Raw genomic sequence first — 23,138 nt, 5'->3', positions numbered from 1 at the left:
TAATAACAGAAGACCTAGAAGTGGAAGCTAAACAAATCATTTCTTCCCTTAAGTTGTTTTTGGTCAGAGTGTTTTATCACAGCACCAGAATGAAATGAGGGCAGAACTTTGCCTCATGTATGAGAGAGAAAAGGAAACATTCCAGTTATAAGGTAGTTTAACTCATTCTTCTGCACATCTCACTGTAATGCCTTATGGAGATATGTAAAAACAAGTCTGGTAACACTGATAATAGTAATCTGTGGGGAAAGGTACCCAAGCATGTTGAGAGTAGATGTGTTAGACTTCTCATTACTGTGACAAAAACACCTGAACAATCAGCCTGAGGGAAGATATATTTTGATTCCTGCTTTCAGAGGCTTCAATCCAGGTCCCCTTCACTCCATGTCTCTGCACCTATGATGAATCAGGACATCATGGTGGAGGGAAGCTCTTCAGCTCACAATGACAAGGAAGCAGAAAGAATACCTGTACCAGGAGACTTTGTCATCCTCCCCTCTTTCATCCATTCATCTCCCTGCATATTTGATGGCCCACTCATACTCAGGGTTATCCTTGCATCCTTAATTAATCATCTCTGTAAACATCCTCAAAGATATACTCAGAAGAGTATTTTACCTAAGTCCTTATCAATTTCACCAAGTTGACAACTAAGTTGTCATCTACCCCTTGTCAACTTGACACCCAAATAGACTACCTTAAAGCATACATAATCTCCGACGAAAATAATGAAGCATTTAAAATTTTGCCTGACTTGATATCAATAATCTGCACTTAATTAAAATAAAGTCAATTTCTTTCCCAGCGACTTAACATTTCAGCAGCCCGTAAATGCTCAAGTCCAGAGTTTCTTCCAACATTTCACAAAGAGCTCCTAAGGCTTAGGCAGTAGTAGCATAGAACTGGGTCCCAGGCAGGACATCAAACCCTTGTTAACCATTCACGTTTCCAAGTCCACAACAACAACGTCTACCACTGTAACCTTCTCAGGGGTTAGAATGTTGAACTCTTTGAAAAGGAAAACTGAGCCACACACTTTTAGAGCTGTGTTCTGTAATGATTTGCATAATGACACAGCTATGGAGACAGGGTAGGTCTCAGGAGCCCATCTGAAGCCATGGCATCTGCTCAGGTGTAATGCACTAGGGTGTGAAGTGAAGCAATCCCAACAGTCAGTCTTACATTAGATTCTGCCTCACCTTGTCAGAGTCTCTTTCACTTTCATCACAGAAGCTCTTGGCCCTCCTTTTCAGGACCATATGCTATGCTACTTCCCAGCCCTCACACTGCATTTTTCATTAGCCTTTTAAAAGATCTATAATAACAGGCTAAGGAAGACTTAGTCTCCCATCCATATTAAAATGCTTCAAGCGGAGCTGAATTGAACCTTGGGGAATTGTTCTAAGGAAGAATCCCAGTGCAATTTCACTCACAACCACTTAGCTCTTCTCTGGCCCAAAACTGCCAGTTGAAAACAAATTCACCAGTCACCACAAATATTAGCAACAGATAACATACAGCATATGGCGGGGGGCCAGAATACTTCACAAATCTGAGTCAGGCGACTCCAACGATTAGTGAGACATAATATATTTTCATCTTAGAGATGAGCTGGAATGAGCTACCCAAACAGGGAAACTAGAAAGCAGCTCCATATGGTGCCAAGATGATCAGATAGGGATTGGTGAGGAGTGGGGGTGGGGTGGGGCTTTCCTTCTTAGTACCACTCAGAAATCACTGCTTCAGAGAATGCCATGGCTGGAAAGACTCTAGCATCAGATGGTAAAAATAACCTTGGGGTTGACCCCTTGTTAAGTTTCAAAACAAGCCTGTATCCCAGGGCATCTCCCTTTGTGTCTGCTAGTAAATGTTGGTACTATCTATCATTTGCGAGTGGAGAAACGCATGGCACACAAAATGTACAAACCTAGAGACAGATAGATTGAGCCAAAGCCAAGAGTTTATCTCACTATATTACATGATAAACATTTTAATGTTTAAATTTGGATGAGCCCATCGTCAGAGGAAAGAAGAATAAAAATGATTCTAGAAGTCACAGCAAATTCAATTCGATCTTTGCGTGTGATTATTAAAATTGTACATAAGGGAGATATTTAATATAGACTGTCTGAATTCAGCTGTCTCTGAGGGGATTCTTGGAGGAAAGAGGAATGCCAATAGAATAGGTGGGAGTAGAGTGAATGGGAATAATTTTCAAATACTCAAATATTAAGCAAATAATATTATTTGGCACTTGGTATTCTAGAAACTTGAAGTGGTTTGCTATGGATTTGTGGACTTAGCCTATTTATGAATAAGGAATTGTTTTAGCAACAAATTGAATAATAACATAAAAACTCCTGACCACACCCATTGTAGAGACACAGCAGGTGCCCTGCCTGCATTGTCTCATCCTGCTGTTTTGATACACATCAGCCTGATATCCAGCCATCAGAACTCTTCATCTCTGCCTCACTAACTCCTTCAAGAGGTTTTGACCAATCCCACAGCAGCGCTGAAGCTCTGAATCATGAGAATCCCTTAGAACAGCATCAAACAATGCCATTTGGGCTTCGATGCACACATCCTCCAACTCCCTTCCCAATGGAGACAACTCCAACCTGGCACAAACTTCAGTGACCCACAGTGGTTGGTTTTGATACAAGTTTCTTTCGTTTCTCATTTATATAACTTTTCTCATTACTGTGACAAAATACCCACCAGGCTACTTAAGACAGGGAGGTTTTGTTTTGAATCAAAGCTCCTGGACATAGTCCATCATGGCAGGGAAATCACTGTGGCAGGAGTTAGAGGCAGCTGTTCACATTGGAGCTACAGTCAGAGCACAGAGAAAGACACATGCTGGTGTTCAGTTTGCTTTTTCCTTTTTTTTTCTTTTCAGTCTAGAATTTAGCCCATAATATGGTGATTCCATATTTAAGACAGGTCTTCTTACCTCAACTAACCTAATCTAGAAAATTCTTCATAAACGTGGCGAGAGGCTGTCTCCTATGTGATTCTAGATGTTTTCAAGTTGATAATAACTAATAATCACACTATCTTAGTTCCTTGTGTATTTATTGGTGTTTCTTGAGTTTATGTTCCCAGTAAAAGATCTGACTCAAATACTTCAGTACTTACCTTTAACAATACTCAGAACTGTGCAAGTGGTTCCAGGAGATGCTCCGAATGCAAGCTTGACCACATGCAGGGTATGCGGAAGCACGACTCCTACTACTGGTGATTAGTGAAGGCAGAGAAAATCATTGGCATGCTGTCATACCAACATGACTGACACCTGGTAAGTTCTGGGGCAAAGAGATGTCCCTAACACCTCCAGTATGTGACAGGCATGGCAATAAGCCTCTTGTGTGATGCTAAGAGCCATCAGTATCCTGGAGAAAGAAAATGCAAACTTGGGTCAGACAACTCTGTAGCTAGAGTTTTCCTGCCTGACCCACAGTCAGGACAAATCTCTCTCACCTGCCAGTCCCACAGCTGCTCAGACCCGACCAAGTAAACACAGAGACTTATATTGGTTACAAACTGTATGGCCGTGGCAGGCTTCTTGCTAACTGTTCTTACAACTTAAATTAATCCATTTCTATTAATCTATACCTTGCCACATGGCTCGTGGCTTACCGGCATCTTCACATGCTGTTTGTCATCCTGGTGGCTGGCAGTGTCTCTCTGACTCAGCCTTCTACTTCCCAGCTTTATTCTCCTCCTTGTCCCGCCTATACTTCCTGCCTGGCCACTGGCCAATCAGTGATTTATTTATTTACCAATCAGAGCAACACACTTGACATACAGACCATCCCACAGCACAACTCAAGACAGCATCCCATAAAACAACACACTTCAGGACTGTACTGAACTAGACTCCTATTTCTGATAAACCAAAGACTATAATAAAAATTTTACCTGATACTTCAGACTAATGCTTGGTTTTGGAGTCACTGAGATACAAATAAGGGAAACCCCAGCAAGTCTCCTATGATACTATGAAGGCCCTGGTGAGAAAGAGTGGAACCTCGGATGCAGGAGGACATTCAGAACTAGCTATGCTTGAGATCTTGGAACATACATACTCATCTGCAAGGAGAGAGACTGTTGCCCTTTTTCTGGAGCCTGGCAGCCTTTCTGTTCCTAGGGGATCTCTAGGAAAAGACTTTGCTATGACAGGTATTGCTGTAAAACTCAATATCTTATAAGCATCAGAAATGCATGTCTTGCAGTTATACAGGTGCTGGCAAATTCAGTGTTTGCTGATGGTCCAAAATCTGGTTCTGACATAGCAGAAACCACTGCAGAGTCAGAGTAAAGCAGCTCTCTGAAGTATGTGTAATAGAGCACAAATCTTGTTTATGAGGGCTGCACTCTCCTAACTTACTTACCTCAAAAGGCCCCATCTCATAAGACCATGATATTGGGAGTTCAGTTTTAATAGCTGTGATTAGAAGACACATAAATAAAGAGCCAGACTCAGCGGATAGCTGATGAAACACTAGAAGACATAGGCCCTCTCTACATAAACTGAAAAATAGGTCCATGTTTGAGCTTTGTTTGCCTGAGTAATTCTCCATTGCTCACCAGAAAACTGCAGCACAACCTTAAGAAATTGCTAGGAATGACTCTTGGGGATATTCGACAGATACCTGATCCAGTGGTCCAAATACATTGAAAGAGAGCTTATTAACATGGGGCAAAGTCCTATGACTCAGATTTTAATGTCCTGTAAGGCAATCCAGATATGTGTTTGAGGTGGATCTTTGGAGCTTATAGAGAGAGGGGTGTCCTACAGTACATGTAATGAGATGCAAGTATTCCCCTTATGCAATATCAGGGAAAAGCTCAAAATCTTCCGATATTGGAACAAGTCAACAGTGAATTTTTTTACCAAATGTAAAAGAATAAATAGCCTCCTTAAAACCACTAGGAAATTAATCACATTTATTATGAAGAGAGGTGTCAGCAATATTTGAAGATCATGAAAACTGTCACCCATGTTTGGGAGAGGGAGAATCATTCTTTTTTGTGAGTGTAGCCACTGGCAAGTTCCCATGCTTTGTGGATGGCACTGTGCCCATGCATGGCACATAAATAGACATTTCTAACTATTTATTGAGCAAAGACAGGGCCTAAGGAGAAAAGAAGAGGAGTTAAGTTAGAAGACAACATGTTTGGCAGATGGAGAAGTTGGAGGGAGTAAATAAGAGGTGGATATGATCATATTTATTGTGTTCATACATGAAAGTGTTTAAGAGTAAAAATAAATATTTTTTTAAAAAAGGAAAACTAAAAAGAAAAAGAAGTGACTTAGCCCATGCCAAGATTTTAAAACCTGTACACTAAATTCTATCTAAAGACATTTCTCCTTTGTTTCATCATTTTCTCAAACGCTCATCATCTTCCTTTACCTTTATCATTCATCTTTCTCTCAGTCCAAACTATGTTACATACTTTTCTGTTGCTGTGATAAAATACATGATCAGAAGCAACTTAAGGAAGAAAGTTTATTTTGACTTATGGTTCCTGAGGGCTAGAGTCCATAATGTCAAGGACTGCAGGACAGCAGGAGAGGAAACCTGGATCATCACATTTTTAACCACAAAAGAAGCAGAGTGAGCAAACTACAAGTGAGGAGAAGCTACAAATTCTCAAAAACCACCCTTAGTGACTCTCTACCTCCAGCAAGGCTCCATATCCTAAAAAGTCTATAACTAGTCAAAGCAGTGCCACCAGCCAGGGAGCAACAGGTCAAGCACATGAGTCTCTGGGACACGTTTCTCATTGCAACCACAGCACTAGCATTATCACACATGACAGCTGCTAGTCCACAGACCACTTGCCTGGTTTCTACCCATCCCTTGCCTAGTTCATCATCTGGTTTACCTGCCCCAGCCTTGTTATCAGAACCGGCACGCTGACCTCTCCCATCCAACCTTTACTGGGAAGCAGTTGTACAGTAAAAGAAATGAATTCACTTGGTGATGATTGACCTTGACATAACTGTTTTGCTCTATGTAGCTCCTACCTCTTGGGGCTCTGGTTCAGAGGAATGTCATACTCTAGGCGAACATGATCTACTGTGTCCCTCGGTGTGTACATGCACTGCACACCATAGTTGACCATCACAGTTAAGTTCTTCATAGAAGAACAGTGGTCTGGCCGAACATGAAAGAATAACACAAGTCTTATTCGTCAGAGGCACTTTCAGGACCGTGGGGTTGGCTCACTTGGTGAAGTGCCATCAATGTGGAGGATCTGAGTCTGGATGCCCAGCACCATTTAGGAAGAAACTGCCTATAATCTTTCTATAATATTTCTATAATCCTAGGGAAATTGTAGTCAGAAGGACCCCTGGGGCTTACTGGCTGGCCAACATAAGCTCCAGGTTCAGTAAGGTAACCTGCTTTAAAATAGGGGGTCCAGAGCACTTGAGAAAGGCAGCTTCCATCAATTCTTGTCCAAGTGCATACATGTGCACCCAAATACATGTTCATACATACATTAACATGTACAGTCATGTCCCCAAATTATTTTTAAAGATTTATTATTTTATTTTGTTTTGTTTTGTTTTATTGTACTGTATGAATGTTTTGCCTGCATATGTGTCTATGTACCATGTGTATGTCTGGAACTATCAGAGGCTAGAATACAGTGTTGTATCCTCTGGAAATAGTTATAGACAATTATGACATATGGTGCTAATTCTGGAAACCAAACCTGGGGCCCCTGCAAGAGTAGCAAGTGTTCTTAATTCCTGACCTATCAGTTAACTCCGGCCCCACAAAAACAATTTTTAAAAAACATTTTCATGGCCAGGTGTGGTAGCTAATAGCTATTATGCCAATACTTGTGGAGCTGAAGCAAGAGGATTGTCAGGCCTTCAGGCCAGCTTGGGATACAGACTGAGTTCCAGGCCAGCCTGAACTACAGTGTGAGATGCTGTCTAAAACCAAAACAAACAACAAAGAAGCCAAACAAAGAATCCCTCCCCACATAAAGGGGAAGGAGAGAGTTGCCAAGTATTCTTTCACTCATGATGAGGAGAGGGAGTACACCCTTCTCTTCACTTCCTAGGGACCTGGGTTTATATGCTGCTTGATTCTTATCACTTCTTTCTCCGTAGGGATGAAACTTAAGAAACAAGAAAACTGGAAATTGTTTAATAGTTTCCATATTAGAAACCTGATCCATCCAGAAAAGGGGAATAGGCTGTGTGTTGGTAGATTGAGCTTGCAGCTGAGGAGTAAGAAGCTGTGAAGTAGCCCTCAGACCTTGGGGGAGTAGCATGAGACACTATAGTGAGAGAGATCAAAAGGCAAAGAGGCTTTTAAGGAAGTTTTCTGCGAAATAAGTATGTCTCTACCAGGCTATTCATCTATTAAGTAATGGTTGCTCTTTTTGTCTGTCTTGGTAATTGGACTATTATGTAATAATAATTACTATTGTTGCTGGTACACACAAAAGCAAAGGCATGAGAAGGGGGTGAGCTCTTTGTGGGTTACAGAAACATATCCAGATCAGTAAGTGACTGTTCTCAAGAGGGTGCACCTTCTTGATGTGAACACACGTGGGTCCCTGAACCCAGGATGAAGAGTGCCCATGACATAACAGATAAAGAAAACAGAATTCCTGGAGAGAAAGACAGAGAATCGTTTATTGGCTGCTACATGGGGAGACAAGAAGGGAAATCAAAGTAGAGGGGAAATAACAATTTATTACTTATGAAGTAGCTAATGTGATTAGCTTTTGGGTAGTGTGTATGCAGAGGCAAGCAGCTGGAGACGGCTTTTTGATCTTTGGCTGCCTGTCTGGAGGATAACACAGAGGGTGGGGGCAGCTCTCAGATCTGCAGCTCTGGGCACAGAGCCTAGCTCTTTGAAGTGATTCCCTTTCCATATTTCCTGCTAATAGACAGTGAAGAAGGAGGCCATGTCCCTGGGGAGGAAGAGGGGCCTTGAAGTTTCCTCAGTCATGGGAAGTTAACAAAGATGACCATGGGCAAAGTTGTAGGTGGTGCAATCTGCATTCAGCATCGCTCAGATGCTTCTTGGCTCCATCCCCACTTGGGTGCATAGCAGGCTATAGCTGGACTCCTTTTGATTGCTGACAGGTCTCTAATCAACCTAGATTGTATTCTATGCCATGGCTTCCTGCTCTTCTGTCAAACCTGTCCTGTATGCATTCCACAAGGGGCTTGGTGTGAACTGAATTTGTACTTTGCTCTGAACCCAGCAGCAGTACCTAACTTTGTGGAAGGTAGCTAGGTGCTAGGTCTTACTTTAGGGCGTTCTCTCTGTATTTACCTGTTATAGGACTTATAATTACTCTGACAAATCAATTAAGGAGACAAATGACTATTATGGTAACTATGGTGCTGATATAAAGGCCAAAAAACAAGAATAACTTAACAATTCTTTGTAAACATAGTGCAGTTCTCCTAGATCTTGGTTGCCTTCTTTAACTTCCAGATCTTTCCATGTTTATGTGCCTGTCATATGCAAAAAGAGGGAGTATAATAAGAACATATTAGCTCCATGCTGTTAAAAACAAAAACTTAGGGGATGTGCACAAATGCCCCCAGCAAGAAGCTGCACTGCCCACTAACCCTGCTGCAAGGCTGTTTACTGCTAAGAACCACCATGCTTGTGAAGACGCTTGGATTGATAAATCCTGAGTCTAATTACAGTTTATATTAGATTATATCTAGTCCCCCTAAATAGCCATTCCTTCTCCATTTCTGTGTCTCACCTAACATCCTGTGATGAGTAGATAAAATCTTTTGGAATGTATTCTCTTAACAAAACCCTAGTTTTCACCAACCAAAAGACTAAGAGTGCTATCAGATAGCATCTGAGACCAATAGCACAGATTCCACCCACCCACCCTTAGCTGGCTGCAGCCCTCCTACCTAATATTTCCACCAATGTATTTGAAATGTGCCTTGATTCATTACTCTCTCCTATAACTATAAAATCTTCATTAAAACATTACCATATTCAAGCTTAGATTTTGGGAAACCCTGAATCTGTGTTCCTGGGCCATGGTCATCGATATTTGGCTTCAGAATAAATTATCCTTTATCCCTGTTGAGGTCAGATATGTGCTTTTTGCACTTGCAAAGATTTTGAAGAATCATTTGTAAATAGTATATAACACAATATCTTCCAGGTGAAACAGGACTGAAGCACATATGAGTTCACAGAGGCTCTGGTAGTATGCACAGGATCTGCACAGGTTTCAGCCGGATAGGGTCCCACCCCTAACCTAGAAGCCATTTGCAAATGATACCTGCTGGTAACAGAGTGTCACTGGACATATCAGACATACCTCATGGCAAGCACCATGCCCAGGAATATTTGGCCAACCCAAAGCCAACTTCATGTTTTGTTTTGTGTGTGTGTAGACTTTTTGTTTTGTTTTGTCTTATTGTTTTTTTTGTTTGTTTTGATTTTCATTGTGTTTTATAGTTATTGGAGAGAGAGAAAAAAGAGAGCACACATAAAGTTAACTGGGTAGGGAAGTATGAAGGAGCTGGGGGAGCTGAGGGAGGGGAAAACACAATTAAAATATATTGTACAAAAAATTTTTAAATACTAGAAGAGAAAAAAGTCTATAAATAATATGTAATACAATTTTCCTCACTTAGGTGGGCCTCTCTGTTTTGGTAAGATACATCCTACCAACATTGTTTGTTGCCATTGCTCTGTTAAAGTATTGCAGGGAGTTGTACAGTGGATGACAAGGACAGACACAACTTCTGGTCTTAGTGGACTTATAATTTAGTGACGTTTCTTTACAGCACTATATACAGTACTTTCTTGTCTTTCCATGGCTCTTTTTCCTTTCATCCTTTTAAACAAAACGTGTAGTAAACCATAAGTCATACAGTTTTCATCATTTCCTCCTAAACTGTTTTATGTCTGTTTCTTTCCATCCAGTGGTAGAATTTTATATGGGTTTTTACTTGTTTTTGTTTTTTTTGTCTACTTGTTGTTAATTGGAAAATTTACTTTTTAAATTACTTTTAACTATTTGCATATGTATGTATCTATGTGAAAACATTGTGTGTGTAAGTGTGGCCAGAAGAGGATGTTAGATCCTTTGGAACTGGAGTTATAGGTGGTTGTGAGCCACCCTTCCTGGATGCTGGGCACCAAAATTGGGTCTGAAATAGCAGTAGGTGCTCTTAATTGCAAAGCCATCTTTCCATCTCCCTCAACTGTGAAATTTACCCATCTTCAGTTATAAATACATTAGGACTACTTCTGTAAATGTGCTCTTGGCTTCCCTTTTGTCCTTATATCTGGGACATTTTCTTGAAAAGAACTAACAACTGGAATAATTTTGATATGGATCATAAAGTTATTAATTTAACAAATATATGAAGTTAGGGAGCTCAAAGACTGTTCTCGCTAGGCTATGACACAGTGGTGTCAGCTTTTCCTATGTTAAATTTATTTACTCTTCTTTTTATGATTGTATCTTGGCCAATCAGCACAAAGTGTCATTTTGTAGTGTAACCACACCCCAAACAGCAAGGATCAACAAATAATATGAATAGAACACTTATTTTGCATCAAGATGATTCCAGAAACTATGTGACTGACTACTGGCTGACTTCATCCTCCTTGCAGCCTAAAAGGAGGTGAGGGGTCAAGAGCACTCAGCTGCTTTGTTTCTCTTTTTAAACCTGAATTTAGAAATGAAGACACAAACATGGAAAATAACTAATAGAACTTTAGGATGAAAGAAGAACGGTTGAATACCCAGACTGTCTGAGAGCATTTTCACACTTGGTGAATGACCACTGGGGCTGGGTTTGCCTTTTTCTTATTTTGCTGTAAATACCCTGGAAGTTGTTTTCTTAATAGTATATTTGGAGTTCTCATTTCAGCTTTTTTTTGCATAAATGTTCCTATCTTCCGTCTGATTTCTGAAAATTGTAGACATTTCTGGATTGGTATGATGAACTTGCTTCCCACTGCTACTGTGGGCAGCTTTCCTTCCAGTATTGTATGTTTTCTGATAGCTGGGGAGATTTTGGATGAGTAAGCCGAATGGTTTGGCTCTCAGTCAACTTTCTAGAAAAAAGTCAGCCTTACGGTTTTAAACATAGTAGACAAGCCAAGAAAGACTCTACGTGCTCAGCTCAACCAGCTTGGCAGAGTGAAGGTGTATCACCTTGTCAGTGCCGCACACTGCACAGTGGATGCATTTGAGGACTTTTGGGCTGGGGCTTCGGTTCACCACATCAGACTTTGTCTCCAAATATTACATTTAAAAATTGAGCAGTTGTTTTGATTTGCTTTGGTCTTGTTTAGCTAAAACATCCTGTATATTCCTGGGGTATTCTTCTACCATGAAGATTACATAAATTATAGGCAAGCAAAACAACAGAATAAATAATGTACAGTCTTAACATTCAGATAACCTCTTTGTCACTTTTTAAGGTACCAAGTCTTTTATGAAATGATGTGCAAAATTAAAGAAAATTTGTGACAATTTGCGCATTGTATTTTAATCTACTTTTAGAAACATTCAGCCTTATGAGATTTTATTGTGTATGATATATAAACCCCTTAAAGTCACTTTAATGACATTTACTGTGTATTATATGTGAACCCTAAAATGTAACATTATATATTGAGTAAGAATGAATAGAATTTACATAATAGATGACTGTTTCTATATGAAAATCTCAAAATGTCAGTTTTGTCTTAGCACAGCTTAAGGGGTACCAGGCACCTGGATGAAAGACAAAATAGGTTATTCTTTAAGAGCTTCCAAGCAGAGCTGCAGAGCAGCTGAATGCTTTTGAAGCCCTCATCCTTATCTCATCTGAAAAGTTATCTGTTTTCTAAGAAACAAGCCATACTCTGGGCATCTGCCAGACTGCTTGAAAGGTTATGACATGGCAGTGATCCTGGCCAGATTACTCAGGAAGTCAGGCATAATATGAAATGACCAGTTCAGCACCAATGTCACCATTGTGGCTACCCTGAGCTACCTGTGTCCAGCACAGTCTCCAAGCCATGACCTTCATCATTACCAATCCAATTAACTACACTATCCTCATCATAGTGGAAGTTATCAAGAAGCTTGGTGTGTACAATCACAAGAAGACCTTTAGCATGATGATCCTGGACATCATTAGAGAAAACACACTACGGTTTAGATGCAGGTTTTGTATCCAGTTCTAGTCAATGTGTCTGTCGTTGGTGGTCAGGCTGAAAAGACAATTACCTTCTTAATCTCTCAGAGCACCCCCAGGGTTGACTGTCCCCAAAACCAGTAGATCATGCTCACCAGGAGGATCCAAGAAACCAGCATGGTTGTGAAGACAGGTTCTGTCACCCTATCTATGGCTTATGATGGAAGTACACTTTGTCTTCTCCCTGGTGGATACCATGAACAGGAAGAAAGAAGTTGTTGAGTGTTCTTTCCTTCAGTTCAAAGAGTCGGTAGGCACCTACATCTTCAGGCCCTTGCTGCTAGGGAAAAATGGGCCTGGAGAAAAACCTTCGTCTTGACAAAATCACCCTTTTGAGGAGAAAATGATTGCTGATGCCATTGTAGAGACGAAAGCCTCCATCAAGAATGACAAGAACTTTGTCAAGAACGTGAAGTGAGGTGCGACCTTGAGCGGCAGCATCACATAACCTATTCAGCATCGTGTCACTAAAGCCACTTTCGAAAGCTTTGTCTTTAATTTGGTTTGGATTTTAATTTGTGTTGGATTAGCATCAGCATCCCTCTCAAATTGTGGCTGGTCTGATGATAATGGCAATAATGCTGATTGATTAAAAAAAATGTTGTGCACATTTGATGGCTTCTCTTCCCTGACCAGAGCTTTTCTTTATATAATTCAATGTAATAATGCAATTCTATTGGACATTTAAAAGTAAATGAAAATTCTACTTACCTTATAAAGCATACCTTTTGATAATAAAAGGTAAACCTCTTCACCATGGGTGATATTTTTGGCTTAGATTATATGCACAAATGAATGTAGTGCCTTTGGAGGCCAGAAAAAGACACTGGATGTCCTGGAGCTGGAGTTACAGGCTGTTGTATGCTGTGATGTGGATGCTGGGAACCAAAGGTTCTCTGGAAGAACAGTCAGTGCTCCTAACCACTGAACCATCTTTCTAGCTCTCTGAATCATATTTCCTCTGACATTTACCTTGCTACCCTTGTTGCCTTTTGTGTATTATTTACCTGAATATCAACTCACCCTTAATCTTTTATTTATATTTATTATATGATATATATTATTGTGAAATTATAACTTTGGCTTTTTTTAATTGAAAGGAAAATCTATTAGTAGTTTCCTTTTATTTTTGTTGTATTTCATTTCATTTATATGCATGTGTGTGCATATGTTTGTGTGTGTGTGTGTGTGTGTGTGTGTGTGTGTGTGTGTGTGTGTGTAGATGTGCACACATGTACTGTAATGTACAAATAGAGGACAACTTGCCTGAGCTGGTTTGCTGCTTCCACAATGTGGGTCATGGGGATCAAAGCAGGTGGTATGGTCAGGCATAGCAGGAAGTGTCTTTACCCAGTGAACCACTCACTAGTCCCTTTAGAGAATTTATTAAATTCTCCTTTCCCCTCAGTTTTTATACTCTATGCATCTCTTTCTCCTGAATTAATGATTTTTCAGACTAAATCAAAGGATCTCATCATACTTGTGGCATTCTGGGTCTAGATAGGTGGTTTGATGATTAAAGGCACTTGTTTTTCCATAAGACCTCAGTGTAGTTCCAAGACCTTCACTCATAACACTCTTTAATTCCAGCTCCAGAAGATCCAACCCTTTTCTGGCTTTTGTGGGCACTGCACATGCATGACATACATTCTCATGCACATACATATACACATACACATACTCATAAATAAAGAAATTAGAAAGTAAATCTTCTTTAAGAAAAACAGAAAAATCTTTCTACGGATCATAAGATGCCATCTGTCCTAACCAAGTTCATGGGGAGTCTGCTAGTCATACTCTTGCATGTTGTACTGGTATTCTTTTTGCACTAATGAAATACAGAAAAAGCAGCAATTTAAGGAAAGAATGGTTTATTTTGGCTTACACTTCTGGTGGGATACAGTACATCATGGAGGCAAAGGAATAAGAGTAAAATTAGGGGAGTGGTTGGTCACATTGTATGCACAGCCAGAAAGTGGAAAGAGAAAGGAAGTAAGGCAAGAATATGAAACCTCAAGGCCTGCCCCTACTTACCCATTTCCCCAGTGTCACTTTAACTCATACAGGATGGACAACCTTCCTAGTGTCACCAGCTGGGGAGCAAGTGTCAAACACATTGGCCAATAGGGACCATTTTGTATTAAAGCCACAACACATGTGCATACAAATAAACTGTGCATATCTAGTGCTGGAAACTTCTGTCCAGTTGTCTGTATTGGTGAAGTTGATGCTGTGGATCTTAGGTGATGTTTCAGTAAACATGTGAGAAGGTGGTTTATTCTCTTAACATCTCAGATCTTTGGTCAATACTCTCCTCATTCTCACACCTGTTTGCAAGAGCAGCAGCCCAGGAGATGTCACCTATCTGAAAGGAAATTGCACAGTAGGCTCTTGTTGTTGTTGTTGATGATGATGATAATGATGAAAACTATCTTTCTTACATATTGAGTATAGGGTTGATTTTGTCTTGCTCTGTGATTCCATGTGGTGATGGAATCTCTGTTTCTCTGTGTGTATTTATTAAAAGGCCTTGCTAATATAACCCAAGGTAACCTCTATACAAAAGACAAAGATCCTTTCTGATAATTACATGATGAACTCAAGACACACAGGAAGTGACAACCATACTTCTAGTTTTATTAAAGGAATATAAAGAGCCTATCTTTTTCTAAGCAAGTCTCTGTGCATATGTGATGCTCCTGAATTTTTGCAGAACTCCCCTCCCCATAGCAAAGATATAACCATTCTTATTTTACATGGAAAAATCTGAGCTTTAAATACCTGATTGGGAGCTGGAGAGATGGCTCAGTGGTTAAAAGTCCTTGCTGCTCTTCCAGGGAATGTAACTTGGGTGGCTTATAATTGCCTGTAACTCCAGTTCCAGGGGATCTGGATACAATACCAGTTTCTGGCCTCTTCAGGTATTGCAACATATATTATAGATAGATTAGATAGAAAGAAAGAGAGAGAGAGAGAGAGAGAGAGAGAGAGAGAGAGAGAGAGAGAGAGAGAAAGAGAGACAGATAAGCAGGCACGTGCACACACATACACACACACACACACACACACACACACAAACACACACACACACACACATACACACACACACACACACACACACACAATAATAATCCTGTAAATTTGAAGGTGAATGACAGGAGAAATTCCATCAGAATTTCCCGGAGATAGTTCCTAATATTCACAGCTTTCTTTTCCCCAGGAGGGCAGGTGAGGATCTGGGAAGGCAAAGCACTTTCTGGTGATTCTGGTCTAATAGTACCAAATTCCAACTTGCAGTCATTATCACTGACAGAGGGACAGGATGTAATATGTGGGATACAGGAAACTGCCGGGAGTTTAGGAGGATAACAGTAGAAAAATAGCTCTGCACATGCTAACTGCATGCAAGAAAACTGGAGTCTAAGTGTATTACTGTGGATACCTGTAAGTTAAGTTTGGAAGAACTTTGGGGCACATCTTGGGAGTTTAGAGCCGTAGTTCTTCAGGTGCATGTCTTCTTGGTGACTTTAAATGTAGGTGTTTGTGGAAAGAACAAAATACAGTCCTTTTTTCTCTGAAAAGTTCTGCTTTATTTCATTCTCAACTAACACTCCATTTCTCCATGTTGTATTCTTGATGAAGTCCTTTTAGGTTTAACTACAATTTTATTCCCTTGATGGACAATCTCATGGAAAATTACTCAATTATATTCTAGGAACCCAAGGTCAAGAAGCCCTAGCTAACTCATCTTAGTTCTGTTAAACTACTTGCTTGTGCAAAACCTCCCCCTACAGTTGTTGAGCAAGATATCAAGATGTGGTTTTTGCCTTTAAAAGCCCTGTGGTCTCATTCTAAGTACTCTGGCCTACACAGGTAGGTCCCAGATCCCTGGGTGTAGTCTCATTCAACTGGAATAAGCACTTTCAACTGGCTATAAGTGGCCATCTCTGTTGGCCTTTCCAATAACAACATTATTGGATGTTTTAGTCAACTTTTCATTGTTTTGGCCATAGACTGAGGGGCAACAACTTCAAAAGGGAAAAAACTTTTGGATTTTGTTTGTTTGCTTTTGTTTTGTTGTGTTGTGGAGCTATGCAGAGGGGGCTTCTTTCCACACCACAGCCAACCACACAGAGGGACAGAAAGAAAAGGGGAGAAGGAAGAATGAAAAAAGGAAGGAAGAGAGAGAGAGATCCAGTGAAAAGACATATTATTCCCCCAGTCACCTATTTCTTCCAAGTAGGCCCCACTGTAACAGGCCTGACAGAAATGAAGATATTCTAAACAGATACTTGTGTCTCTCAGTCTGACAGATTGTTGAAATAATGGACCTCAGCTGGGTACATGCTTTTAATACTGGTACCTGGGAGGCAGGGGCAGGCAGATACATGAATTTCAGGCTAGCCTGGGCTACAAAGTGAGTTCCATGACAGCCAGAGCTATAGAGAAATACCATGTCTTAAAAACAACAACAAATAAGAAATAATGGACCCCAAAGAAATTGGCATTTCCCCAGGAATCTCATTCTGGGAGGAGAGGAAGGTGACAGTCAAAAGGACCTTCTCAGGGAAAGAGATTGACAGATTGTCAAACACCTTACAGGATGAGACAGCCCACAAAATGATGGGTCAATGCTTGGCAGGATCACACCTTAACCAAGACTGCTGAGTTGTGCACATACTTGACCCTCTATTTAAACATTAATCTCAAGTCAGGAATCAAAGGAATTGAGATCATTTGATCTCTTTGTCCTTCTTCCCATGATGACCAAAATGAATAAATCTCCTTTGTATACTATCCACAATGAGTGCTGAACCTAGCTTGGGTCACAGGCTCTGACCCCCAAGCTCCATTATGCAATCTTTCAATAACCCCTTCATCTATGAGCTCATCAAAGGGTTAATCTATTGACAAACTCAGAGCCTTCAACATCCAGTTACCTCTAAAGAGTGCTGTAGGATCAAGACTTCAACTTTTGGGGAAACTTCATATCCAAACTGTAACATGTGCAAAGATGTTACCCTTCTTTGCATGAAACTTGGAGTGATGAAGACAGTCATCCTACAAGATGGTGTTAATATTACTTGGCATGCACTGCACTTGGTGGTTTCCTGTTGTTGGAAGATTTCCTGTGTCCCAGCCGGCTGTCAGGACAAATATCTCTCACCTGCCTGTCCTGCAGCCGGTCAGACCCAAGTAAACACACAGAGGCTTATATTATTTATAACTACATGGCCATGGCTCAAGCCTCTTGAGCTAGCTAGCTTTTACATCTTAAATTAGCCCATAACTATTAATCTATATATCGCCACATGTTCCATGGCTTTATCTGAGTCCCATTACATGTTGCTCTTTGGGCGGCTTGCTGGCGACTCTCCTCTCCTTCTTCCTGTCTCTCCTTTTGAGTTTCCTACCTGCCTCTAAGCTGCCTTGCCATAGACCAAATGGCTTTATTTATCAACCAATCAGAGCAACACATATTCATAGTATACAGAAAGATACCCACAGCAGTTTCCTTTTCTTTTTTAGCTTCAGTCTATACAACTGCAGCTCCTAGATTTCAGCAGACACCACTGTTGTCATATTTCAGTGACGGGCACTCCACTTTCTGCTGTTTTGGGAAGACAGATCTGGGTCTGCTAAAATACACAATGCAAAGGTATGAAAATGCCTTCATACTGGGGATTTGTACCACCCATCACCACGTACAAGGAAGCCCAGAGCCAGAGACAAATAGGTACTGCACTGTGAACTCTTGTTGAGATCATGTTGAGATTCCACTTACACCCAGTTTCTTCCCTCAGCATTCTGCTGAAGTTGTTTTCAGCACAACTTTCCCTATGATAAATGCCTTGTTTACTTTTTCCTCAGTTTTAGCTCCTAGTATCTTTGGTGGTTTCCAACAACAGCACTTAAATTATTATTGGTGTGCACATTCTAACCTCAGAGTTTACTTCTGGGGAATGAGGGGGAAAAAAGAAGAAGAGCTATCCTACCACAGTCACGTACAAGTTCCTCTGGGTTGTCAGGGATGGTGGCTACCACAGAAACAGTGGCATAGATATGCTCACTAGAAAGAGCAAAGGCCAGCAAGTAGGTACACTGCTTACCAATAATATATCTTTATATCCTGACCACCACTGGATAGTGCTGACCTTTTTGGAGGAAACTCTCCCCTGGATATAGCCTTGTAGACCACCAGGAGGCATGTATCTTAGCTGGTCCTATATTAAATCAGGCTGGAAACCAAGACTAAGAGCTCTGTTTCCAGTGTCCCTTCATTTCTTTCAGTTTGCCTATGTGCTTCTAACAAATTATTTTTTGGTTCACTTTACCTAGAGATACTTGTGATTAAACACTCAGCAAACATGTAAATGAAAATAATGAAGAGGATTTTCTGGACTGTGAGTACTCTCTGAGGTTACTCTTGATAATTACATAAGCATCCCTCTTACTGATATTGTGTTGGTCTCTGTATTGCTTATTAAACATTTCCACAGGATACCTGCACTTACCTTCTTCCTGCTTTATCTATGCATGTCAGGGTTTCTATAGTTGACAGCTAAACTTTCAGAAACTATCAAAGACAATGGTGCACAGGGTCAGCATTTTGTTTACCAATGCCCATCCTAGCATCAACCATAATAAGACACTGTAGACCTCTGCACTTTAAATTTGTTAGCTTAATAGTTTTGGCATGGTTTCTCTGAGCACATCGATTTTTTTTTTAGAGTCAAGGCATCTGCTATGACTTCCTATGATTGGAAGAGAAATCACAGTTAGCTAATTTCTCAATTTTCCAATGCTATTTTGAACAATTAAGCCTAATATTTAACTTTACAGCTATAATTTACAGCAAGCATTTTTTAAAAATAAGAATTGCAATGATAAGAACTTTGGTCTTTAATACAGGGTCTTGCTATATATCCTAGGCTGGCTTCAAACTGACATTTTTTTCCTGCCTTATTCTCCTGAATGCTGGGATTATAGGTATGCACTACTGTACCCTACTAGCAAAAACTATCGCGCACCTTTTCTCTTCCCTTCTCTTCTCTTCCTTCCCCTTGCTTTTCCCTTCCCTTCCCCTCCATTTCCATCCTCTCCCTTCCCCTCCTCTCCCCATCTCTTCCTCCCCTGTTTACTTTCTAACCTAACTTTCCATCTTCCTTTGCTTTCCTCCCCCCTTCCTTTTTTGTCCCCCCATCCCTCTCCTTCCTCTTCTGTCTTGATTTCTTCCCTCCTGCCTGCATAGGAAGATTTGGAGCCATGAAACCCCCAGATATAGGTAAGTTCTAGCTGGACAACTGGAAAAATGCTTTGTGGAAATAAGAGAAAGAAGGGATGGAGAGAGACGGAGACAGACAGAGACAGAGGGATCATTTTTCACCCCAACTGAACCATGAATGAAACTAATACAATTTAATTTTAGGCATTATATTTCGTGTGTAGAAGCAGATAACCCAAGCAGATTGTAAATTTGGAAATGACCAGATGCATATAATTTTAATAACTGTAGTTTATTTTTGTGTGTGTGTGTGTGTGTGTGTGTGTGTGTGTGTGTGTGTGTGTGTTTTGCTGTGACCAAAGTTATCTGAGAAACAATGCAAGGGAGGGGAGGGTTTTTGACTCGGTTTTAGAGGGTTACAACCCATTATCCTCTGTTGGGGGAAGGTGTAGCAGAGGTGCTCAGGATATGATGCGAAAAACCTCACAGTAAACCAGCAAACTGAGAGGGGCATGGCTGGAATCATGGATTGCGCTTCCATCATAGAGGCCTGCTCCTGGTTCCTGCCTGCTTTCCTCAATGATGGACTGACTATGATCTCCCACAAGATGGCTTGACCAAATATTTTATTACAACTGTAGAAAGGAAACTAGAACCAGACATCATCCCTATAAGTGTTACAGCTCTAAGCTGAAAGGTATTCTGACAGTCTAGAGCCAAGGAATACCACAAAGTCCTACTTCACAACAAACCTCACACAGAGATTTATTGGGAAAGACCCAGGATGGAGGGTGGCTGCCTGTGCTTGGGAGAGAAGCAGCAGAGAACTGTATGGAAGACAGGATCTATATAGGGTTTCTTAGGGGGCAGAACTTTCCAAGGTGGCCTGGAATTGGAGGGATTATGTGACCTGATTTTCTGGCAAGCTCAGGGATTGATGGGATTTTGTGGCCTGATCTCTAGCTTTTTTTTTTTTTTTAATTTTCTGTAGGGAAGGGCCTGTCTACTCTCCTGCCTCAAGTGACTGGGAAGAGCCTAATGCTATAGCCTTTAGGGAACAGCCCTTCCAGACATTACTGAAGTCTGGGGAGCAGAGCCTAGCCTTGGAGCTCCTCAAAGAGTGGTGTGGTCACTCTTACACCTTGAGGAGCCAGGTCTGGCTGCTAGAGGAGTCTGAGGGTGCAGCTTGGTGGCTGGAGGTCTCCAAGGGTAGAGCTTAGAAGGGGAGTCTCTTTGAGGCAGGGAAAGCTGCCCCCACCACCTAAGTTAGAGCGAATAGCCAAAAACCCCATCACACACCACAGTATATATTTTTATGATATATTAGGGTTCCAGTTAATAGATTTGTTTTAGAATAGACTTTTCGGGTCTATAAACTGTGACTTCCAATTGCCATAGTGAGATGTGTCTTTCTACATCAGAAATAACAACCAAAACTCATTTTCCTAGGTTGGCATCTCAGAGTCTTCTGTTTGCTTCCACATTGGGCTTTCGCCTGTCAGTGTTCTGTCATGATTGCCTCTGTGACTCAAGAGAGCAGACTGTAAACCCCACCTCCTCAGTTCCACACAGCGGAGAAGCAGAGGATGAATTCTGACAGAGGCAGGGAAAACAAACATGGTGCTTCTCTCTTGCATGTTTCTTTAGAGTGTGGCTTTATTTGGTTTTGTTTCTGTGAGCTGCCAGCATGCATTTCAGGTGGCAAATACAGATTAATGATGAAGATGACAAAAGACGTGGGTGTTTGTTAATAAGAGTGAAAATCATTTTCTAGTTTCCTAGGAATAGAGGTGAATAGTGTTGGGTAATGAGTTGGTTTGCTTAGATTTCTGTATTACTGCAGCCAAGCCAGTGTGGTAACTCCCTGGTGCTCCTGGTTACAGAGGAAGGCACTGCACCCTCATAAACCACACTCACTCTGAAAGCAGTGACGGGGTCACCTAGATGTTAATTTCACTGATTATGCACTGTTCGAATTTGGATAGTTTATTGAACCTCTGTGCCTGGATTTGCTCTTCTTTGATATGAGGACATGTAAAACCCATTTCACAGAGTTGTAAGAATGAGACACAATGCATACATGAGGGCTGCAGAGATATGCAGGACCCTACAAACTCCAAGCAATTGATAGCAGTATTCAAGTTGACAACTATTCTCATTCATGACTTTAGGTTTACCTTCACTCCTTCCCTAAGTTGAAGGCATGGGAATGCAGAATTTGGAAAAGACTGCAGAAGAAGTTGCCAATAACTGAAGGTGGATTCAAAGACAATAAATTGTGAGACCATTCATTAGCTCCTATGTACCTAGAAACTGGCCACTCACAGGGCACTAAACCATATAAGAGTATAGCATCTTAGTAACCAGGCACTCGCTGAGGTCAGAAGAATGACAGCTTTCATGCAAAAAGGACATTCAGTGGAATTTTCTAGAGACTGACAGGAGAATAGAGGTCACATTTTAGTACTGGAGCCTGGCTGAGTCCTTGCCTCAGTTTCAGGTAAAGTCAGCTTCCTAACACCAAAAACTTCATTCTCCACTAAATTTTGGAAGCAGAGAAGATGTAGAGTCTAACCTAGATGCACTGTCTGGATGAGACCTTTGTATTACATGGGCACTCTATTTGATTTTAATTTCCTCCCAGATTTTATTTTGTTGAGAAATGTCAGTATGGACAGTACATTCAATCAGCCAAGCTATCTCCCCTTTTGAATGGCAGGTTGTAGGAATACAGGACCAAGAAGAACCATCAAAAAATGATGGTGATTTTCATTTGATTTGTGTGCTGTGCTGTCTGAAACTTGTATACTCAAGACACAGCAGTAAATGTTGCTGGGAAGAACAGAGACTATGCAAATGAGCATAGTTTTCAGGTTCTTTATTACAACAGGAGCCACTATTTTGTTTTGTTTTGGTTTTAAGTTAAAGATTATCAATTGTTCTACAAGTTTGTTATGGGTTTTAAATTTTTATTTGTATTTGTGTGTGTGTGTGTGTGTGTGTGTGTGTGTGTGTGTGTGTGTGCTCATGTTTGTACAGGCTCATGTGAAGATGGTACACATGCACTCATGTGCATACCTGTACAGGCCAGAAGACAAGGTTAGCTGCTGTTCCTCAGGAACATTATTCACCTTGTTTTGGAGACAAAGTCTTTCCTTGGCCTAGAGCTCTAGTACCCTGGCTGACTGCACAGCAAACCCAGGGTCTGTCTTTCTCTGCCTCCTCAGCAAGTGTTAAGTGTGTGTCACTACATTGAGCTTTTTACCACAAATGCTGGGCATCAAATTCAGGTCCTTTTGTGCTTATAAGGCAAGTGCTTTACAGACTAAGCTATCTCCCCTAGCCCGTGAAAAACTAAGGGCTCAGACCCAAATCTGCCACCATACAACCATGCATTCACACAAAGTAGCTCCTAAAAAACACTGTTCTGTACACTTAGGAAGGGTCTCTAGATGCTATTTCATAGGCTGACCACTTGCTATGCCGTGTCTGACTATAATTGACACAGAAATGCTCCAGAAATAGGGGTCTGTGTCTTTCTGTCTACCTCCAATAACTGTAAAGCATTTGAAGAAATGTTAAGCCAGGGCATGACCAAGACAAGCAGGGCAGTTTTTGGAGCACCTCATTCTCAGCTGTCCACCATGCATTTGCTTGATTCTGAGAGTGTGAGATGCTTTCCAGCCTGCC

At 40.9% G+C, this 23,138-nt stretch overlaps 1 protein-coding gene across 1 annotated transcript in view; it reads right to left on the bottom strand.

Annotated features, from left to right (window-relative positions):
- LOC128099403 (regenerating islet-derived protein 3-beta-like) overlaps nucleotides 1-23,138 on the bottom strand; it is a 110,189-nt gene that overhangs the window by 78,301 nt on the left and 8,750 nt on the right. The window contains exons 2-3 of the mRNA XM_052721304.1: nucleotides 12,319-12,407; nucleotides 3,142-3,395 (exon numbers count right to left, since the gene is read on the bottom strand). The gene's annotated coding sequence lies outside the window, so the exon portion shown is untranslated. The remainder of the gene's footprint in view (nucleotides 1-3,141; nucleotides 3,396-12,318; nucleotides 12,408-23,138) is intronic.

The sequence above is a fragment of the Peromyscus californicus genome, unplaced genomic scaffold (assembly GCF_007827085.1).
Source record: "Peromyscus californicus insignis strain IS unplaced genomic scaffold, ASM782708v3 Scaffold_6__1_contigs__length_162567912, whole genome shotgun sequence".
In the NCBI taxonomy this organism is placed as follows: domain Eukaryota; kingdom Metazoa; phylum Chordata; class Mammalia; order Rodentia; family Cricetidae; genus Peromyscus; species Peromyscus californicus.
Note: the sequence above shows the minus strand (reverse complement) of the source record. Positions and strands in the feature narration are given on the sequence as shown.